This window comes from Bombina bombina, chromosome 3, assembly GCF_027579735.1.
Source record: "Bombina bombina isolate aBomBom1 chromosome 3, aBomBom1.pri, whole genome shotgun sequence".
Taxonomy (NCBI): Eukaryota; Metazoa; Chordata; class Amphibia; order Anura; family Bombinatoridae; genus Bombina; species Bombina bombina.
Genome location: NC_069501.1, coordinates 915,907,443 through 915,914,489, shown reverse-complemented (window position 1 = coordinate 915,914,489; position 7,047 = coordinate 915,907,443). Strand labels below are relative to the sequence as shown.

At 32.3% G+C, this 7,047-nt stretch overlaps 1 long non-coding RNA gene across 1 annotated transcript; it reads right to left on the bottom strand.

Annotated features, from left to right (window-relative positions):
- Positions 1-3,385: 3,385 nt before the first annotated feature.
- On the bottom strand, positions 3,386-4,508 carry LOC128654173 (uncharacterized). The gene is made up of 2 exons (XR_008401427.1): positions 3,584-4,508; positions 3,386-3,501 (listed from the first exon to the last, which is right to left on the bottom strand). It is a non-coding gene; the product is annotated as an uncharacterized LOC128654173 (long non-coding RNA).
- Between the last annotated feature and the right edge of the window lie 2,539 nt (positions 4,509-7,047).

Genomic DNA, 7,047 nt, shown 5'->3' with positions numbered 1-7,047 from the left:
GAAAAATTATTAATTTGTACATATCTTTTTGAAAAAGACCATATTTCAAATGTTAGAAATAGATTAGATAATCTTTCTAAAATTTTATTTTATTTTATCTAATCGCCTTAATACTAGTATGTGCACAACATACTTTCACACATTCTTTTCTTTTACAAACATCAAAACAAAGTTGGCTTATAATTCTGTATAAATAGATAAAAGAAAGAATCAGACATATTATAAAAACCGTGTCATTCTTCAAGGGAGACAGTGTCTACTGTTGAATCCAAAGATTTACATCACTATCTCTTTTTAAACTTGTAAAGTAGAGAACACAAACAATGTAAGTTAATTAACTTTAGAAACAACACTCAAGATAACTGTGAAAGTAAAATTCTATTAAAATGTGTTAGCCAATCACAATAGACAAATGTACAGCCATAAATCACCAGACTCTGAGCATATCTAGAATTTCTTTTCTCTAAGTGATTTCTAGAGATACAATAAAATTATATAACACAATTAAATTTGATAGTTTTATAAAATAAATGTGTTTTCCAGTGCACATGTTATGAAATTGATAAAAATACAAATGTTATATATACATTTCTGACGAACATACATTCTAAAAATGAAATATTGATTATGTCAAAGTCTTACATTTGCGCAGGTAACACCGGATAAGTGTCCTCAATTTAGATTGTCTCCTGTACAAATCATTGTAGCGTTTTAGGCATTGCTTTCTCGTCCTCCTCTGTCCAGATATACGCCTCACTCTTCTTACCATTTCACAGAGAATATTATTTCTCCTATCCTGGTCCAAGGTGTAAATTCCCCTTCTTTTTTTTGGAAAATATTTTTCCATTGTATAGGAAATTATCAATAGTTCACCTATAGAGAATTTTCTAGATCTTGCCATCTTGCTGTGCTGATTTCTATTTCTAGGGTGTAGCCAAGTAACGGAACTAATTTCTATTTAAAAATGCGCAATTACAAGTAATAAAATAATCCAATATTTTAAATCAATATTGATATAGATTGGTATTTCTATAAGTTTCAATCTATGTTTCAATATGTATTATAAACATTTATTAACTTTTAGTTACATCCGAAGCTTTATAATCTTTATTGTATCAATTGTCTCTAATAGTTTCTAAGCAAACCTTAACTTTTTACTGTATTGCAACAAATGTATTTTTTTATGCTAGTATCCATCAAATATAACAATTGTTACTTTAACAGACTAAACTAACATGTAATAAGAATTTATATAAATATTATTCAAATTACAATATTTACACATAACCAAACACATGACCGTTATTCATTTTATTTTTATTTATAAATACTAATGCGACATAGGGATCTTTCCAGAAAAATAAAGTTCACGCCCTTTTCTCGCAACCTTTATGCACAAATTCTTTAAATTAGCTTGTAACTTTAATTTAAGTTTAGTTACATTGTGGATACCATTTTGCGCACTTTAACTACTCAATTTTAAGATGGCATCATTGCAAGCAGGAAAGACAAAAAGTGGGAGAAGTGTGATGTTCACCCATCGTCAAAATTGTATTTTGGTGGAACAAGTGGTGGAACATTATGAGGAGATAATCGGCTACCAGGCAAGAACTGTTAACCCACAGAGAAAGCGGGCAATATGGACCCAAATCAGCGCATCTGTGTCTTCAGAAGGTAGCTTTCCGAAGGATGTAAGGGCATGTCGTAAGAGGGTTAACGACATTAGAAAGAACATAAAAAAAAGGTATGCCAAGCAAAACAATCGGCTAAAGCAACAGGTGGAGGACCAGGATACAGGGCGGAATTGACTGATTTCGAACAAATTCTCTATGCCAGGATGGGGGATGCAGTTGTGGTCGGCCTGGATGTTCCTGGAGACACAATGGACTTTAGAGGTAAAATATTTTTTATTTTTTTTGGGTGGTGTTCTTACATTTGTAGGTATATTGTGAATTGAAATTTTTTTATTTATATTTAAGAACAACATGAGGATGTCTGTGGGGAAGAGGAGGTAAATGCACAGGAGGACCAACCTTTTGTCCATGAAACTACGTCTCAGGAACCTCAAGCTTCAACTTCCCAAACAAATAGAGATCGAGAAGAAAGCGCATGTAAGCAATATAAAAAATAAATTATATGTGTATATCATATCGTTAGTTTGTCAGAGGCTTTTCAAAAAAGTGCTGTTGAGATAGAAAGATGGATAACACAGGAGGGAAGAGAGATAGAAAGGAGGGGATAGAGATAGAAGGTGAGAGAGATAGAGATGTCAAAAGAGAGGTGTGGGTGATGGAGAGAAAAAGAAAATGGTAAATAGAGAGAAAAAAGAGACTTTGCAGTATTTGGAGATCGAGATTGCAAAACATAGGGTTAGAGGGGTGGGTGATGTATAGAGCTATGGGTGTGACTACTGTAATACCATAAATTGCCCTTTTGAATGGGCATAATTAAAAAGCAATATTAAGCACAAATAAATAACCAAACAAAATATATATTCTTAACATAATTATATAAATATAATGAACCTTTTATCGGAATTTAATTTGTAATCAAGCAGACAATGTTTGTATGGGTATTGAAATTCTTCGATGTTTAAAATATTTTTGACTGAACGCATGTGTACATTGAAATCACAAAAATTGAAAATATAGTTTGTTAACCCTTTTATTTCTCAACAGGTGTTAGAGCATTGCTTCAAACAATGCAAGATAGTTCAATTGCATTATATGATGGTATGTATGTAAATGGTAAATTTTAAAGGTTAGATATGGTTGTTTTTATTTTATTTAATTTGTTTTTTAATTTTATTTTTGTTTTTGAAGAAGAACAGGTCGAATTGACACTGCAACCACTAGTCGAGGACACCATCAATCAAGACGATGATGATGATGATGAGACACAAATACATGGTCACACACAGGAGGGACCAACACCACCTGATTTAAATACACCTGCTGCAAGTCCAATGGTCAACGAATCTGACATTGATGAAACAGCAGAAGAAGTCAGACAACCTCCAATCACAGAGCGAACAAATGACATACAGGCACTGACAGATATGGCATCCTCATTTAGACAGGAACAAAGTGCTTTTTTTAAGGAACTCATTGAATTACAGAAACAAAGGAACAATATTCTAAAACGTGATTCAGAAATAAAAAGTGAATATTATAAAAAAAAAATAGAAATTATGAATAGGAGATCTCAGAATTGATACACAGAATCCAAAAAATTAAGTGTATATATTTTCTGCTTTTTAAAATTTTGTTGTGATTTACATTTATTTTTGCTTTGTTTGTTTTAAAGTTTGTATTATTCATATTTATATATAGTTTGTTTTGGTTATATTTTCATTAAAGATATTTATCCCTTAATAAAAGAAACATTTTTGATAAATAAGCAAAAGTTTTATTTTTTCAAATGGGTGGAGTTAACTTCAATATCAAAGAATTGTGTACATTTCTTATAAAATAATTAAAACTCGGGGTGATGACATGTATTCTGAAAAAAAAAAAAAAGAAATATTAGTAATTCAAATACATAAAATTTAATAGAATAATACACAGTTCTAAATATTACTTACATGAAAAATATCTTTCAATAATTTCCAATCTATTTTGTACACCTGCCCTTGTAGTGTGTCTGCCTATAATTTCTTGAGGGATATAAGTGTCATCTGTGGGATCATTGGGACACTCCTCCTCTAAATTGCCTTGGGAAATTGCAATGTTGTGCAACATGCATGCAACTAGAATTATATCATTACATTTTTCAGGCGAATATTGAAGTGCTCCTCCAGACCTATCCAAAACTCTGAAACGCATTTTTAAAACCCCAAAAGTTCTTTCGATAGCACTTCTTGTGCTACGGTGGGATTCATTAAATTTAATTTCTCCTCTGGTATGTGGCATTGGGACAGGTGTCAACAGCCAAGTTCGGCACGGATAACCACTATCACCTATTTTTTCAAAAGAAAAATTGATTAGAGATTATAAATAATTTAAACATTACAATTAATCATAATTCTTATATATATTAATGACATGTATAAAGTGCAAATCAGAAAAAAACTTACAAAAAATACAGAGAACTGATTGCATTATAATTAGATTATATGGAAATAAGTTCATATTTACCTAATAGCCAACCGTGTGGCATGTTGCCCTGTTCAAAAGCAGAAAATAGTGCAGATTGTTTTAGGATGTGGAAATCATGACATGATCCAGGAAACCCAGATCGAACAGCCCAAATTCTAAGGTTTGCATCACACACAGCCTGTATGTTTAGGGAATGAAAGCTTTTCCTGTTCCTATATTGCTCCTCCCTTAGGGATGGTGGTCTAAGAGCAATATGGGTGCAATCTATAGCACCAAGAACATTGGGCATACCGGCTACTTGGTAAAAGTTGGACTTCACTGTATGCCATTCATGCACATTCCTAGGAACATAAATAAATGTAGAAAGATGTTTTAGAATTGCTTTTAAAACAATTGTTAAATGGCGGCAAAATGAAGGCTGACTCATGCCCACAACATCACTGGATACAGCCTGAAAAGATCCGGTTGCCAAAAAATGTAAAACTGCGAGTAATTTCAGAAGTCCAGGTATTGCCCTTGTTCTTCTGGTTCGGGGATCAATGTAATTTTTAATCAGAGAATATAGATTCAAAATGCTTTCTCGGTTTATCCTGAATTTGCGCTTAATTTCACGATCGGATAATGCCTCAAGTCCACAACGGGGCAAAAACAATCAAGGAACTCTTTGCCGTCTCCGGAACATATTTCCATCATTTTCTTGATTTTCATGGGACTGAGCAAGAGAAATAGCGGCCAAAATACAAAAAAACTCCATCTTCTATGAATAAAATTTGGGAGTAAATTGTAAGTTCTCCTACTTGGTTATGGAGTATTTTCACGGTCGGATTTATAGGAGAATTATAGGTTCTCCTTTGGCGCAAAATAATGATAAATATGATTTTCGGCGATTTGTTGGGAGTATTTCTAAAAATACGACTGAAATCCATTGTTTTTTGGCTGTATTTGGCGCACCTGTGCGCCTTGGCGAGAGCGAAAAACTGGTCGTATTTTTAGGTCGTATTACAGCTTATTTTGGGCGTAAAATGTGTTGATAAATAGGAGAATAAATCCGACAGAGTAATTATAGGCGCAAAAGTAGGAGAATTATGATGATAAATAGAGCCCTAAATATTTTAACATTAGTCTGTCTTTATAAATCATGCTACGTTTTCACGTACTACACTTTTTTTTCCCACCACCCTCCCCTCTGTGCTGCTAAAGAATATGTTGACACATTAATATTATTATTTTTATTATTATCATTTTGCAATCTAAATCCTTGACTGTCCACATTAAAGCTTATTTAGAAGAACTACATGTAAAAAGAGACTGAATGACTTTCAGAAATCAGAGGAATAAAATGATGTTTTTATGATGTACAAGAAATATGAGAAGAGAATACATGGGTAAAAGTGTTTGTTAAATGGGCCAGATTAGGAAATAAAGTAAAATATGAGCAGATATACTTTCAAGCATAATTAACTGAGGAAAAAATAAAGTATGTGTGTAAGAGCTACTGCAGTGCATATTTTAGAAATTGCATTTGAATTTTTATTACCTCAGTACAGCTAAGCAGTTGGTAAATGTTCAGTAGAGTATGTCATTCAAGATAAAGAAATAGACGAAAATGATGTCTTCTTCATTGAGGTAGGCAACAGGTTTAATATTTAATACAACAATATAGCAGACAGAAGCACATCAAGACCACAGCAAGGCTGAAAAAAGACGAATAGCACAGGTTGAAAAAGGAAAGAAATAATATTCATTCACAAGATTAGTGGCTCCATGATGAACTAAATATCAGCCAACAAAATCATTATGCTATGTATTATTTTTTAAATAATATAACATAAAATAAATACATATTAGATTACAAGTGGAGTGCTATTGATAGTGCTATTGATAGTGCAGGGTACACTATTATATTATCGGACCTCCCTAGAATTAGTGTGGAAATTGGTATTACAAGTTCATGGCTAAGAAGAATAACCAGATATTGTTTAGCATGCCCTGTGCTTTCAAACGATATTGTGGCCTCTCTAAGCATTGCTCATATTATAAGTTGAAAGTTATGTGTTGTGCGATATGTTCCACTAAATAGACATTTTGAAGATAGAATAGTGACAATGAATGATGACAGAAAGGATACAATGTGGTTATAGGTAGTAAAAAAAAATCTGACTTGTGAAGATTTGGTGATGTTAATGGAAATATTATTTGGGTGTGAAATTGTTAAGAACTACTTTAGTGTAAGTATTTTGATAATTGAATTAGGTGTATCAGTCTGGAAGCATCATAAATAAAAGACTGGAGAGGATACAGGTGAGTATTGGGAATGGCACCAAAAAGTAAGTTTTAGCAGTCCATGTGAACAAGAAAAAGTGAATAAATACTTTCTTTGATCTATTGGGTAAGGAACAGATTCATTCTAGAGATGTTATGTAAATATAAGTGGCAGATTTTAGCAAGTGCTTGGAAATGGGGAATGCTGCTCGATATGTTACACCAAAATAAGAAGTTTAAACATTATGCAGTTATGTAAAACTATAAAGTTGCAGCTACTGTCTTTTACAACATATTTATATAAGATAAAATAAACATTATTGTCTAAAAAAAAGAAAAAAAAAACATACAAAAAAGAAAAAAAAGCTGTTTAAAATCAATAGAATAATTAAAATATTGCATTATACAATAGAATACATATATTGTACATTAAACATTTATATACTTGTATCGACATAGCTCCTACAGTTTTAATAGGATGTTGTTTTTTTTTGTCTTTATTAGCAAGGTAGATCACAAACATGATGAAGATGTAGGCGTTTAGTGGGAGTTTACTCTGTGTTCCATGAGAGTAACCTGCATTTTAATTGGGAAACATTGCCATTAGTGCAATACCCTGCAGGTTAGGTACAGGTTTTCCAGTGTGAGGTATGTAGTGAAGGTACAGTAAAAGTAAGGTTATGCAGGC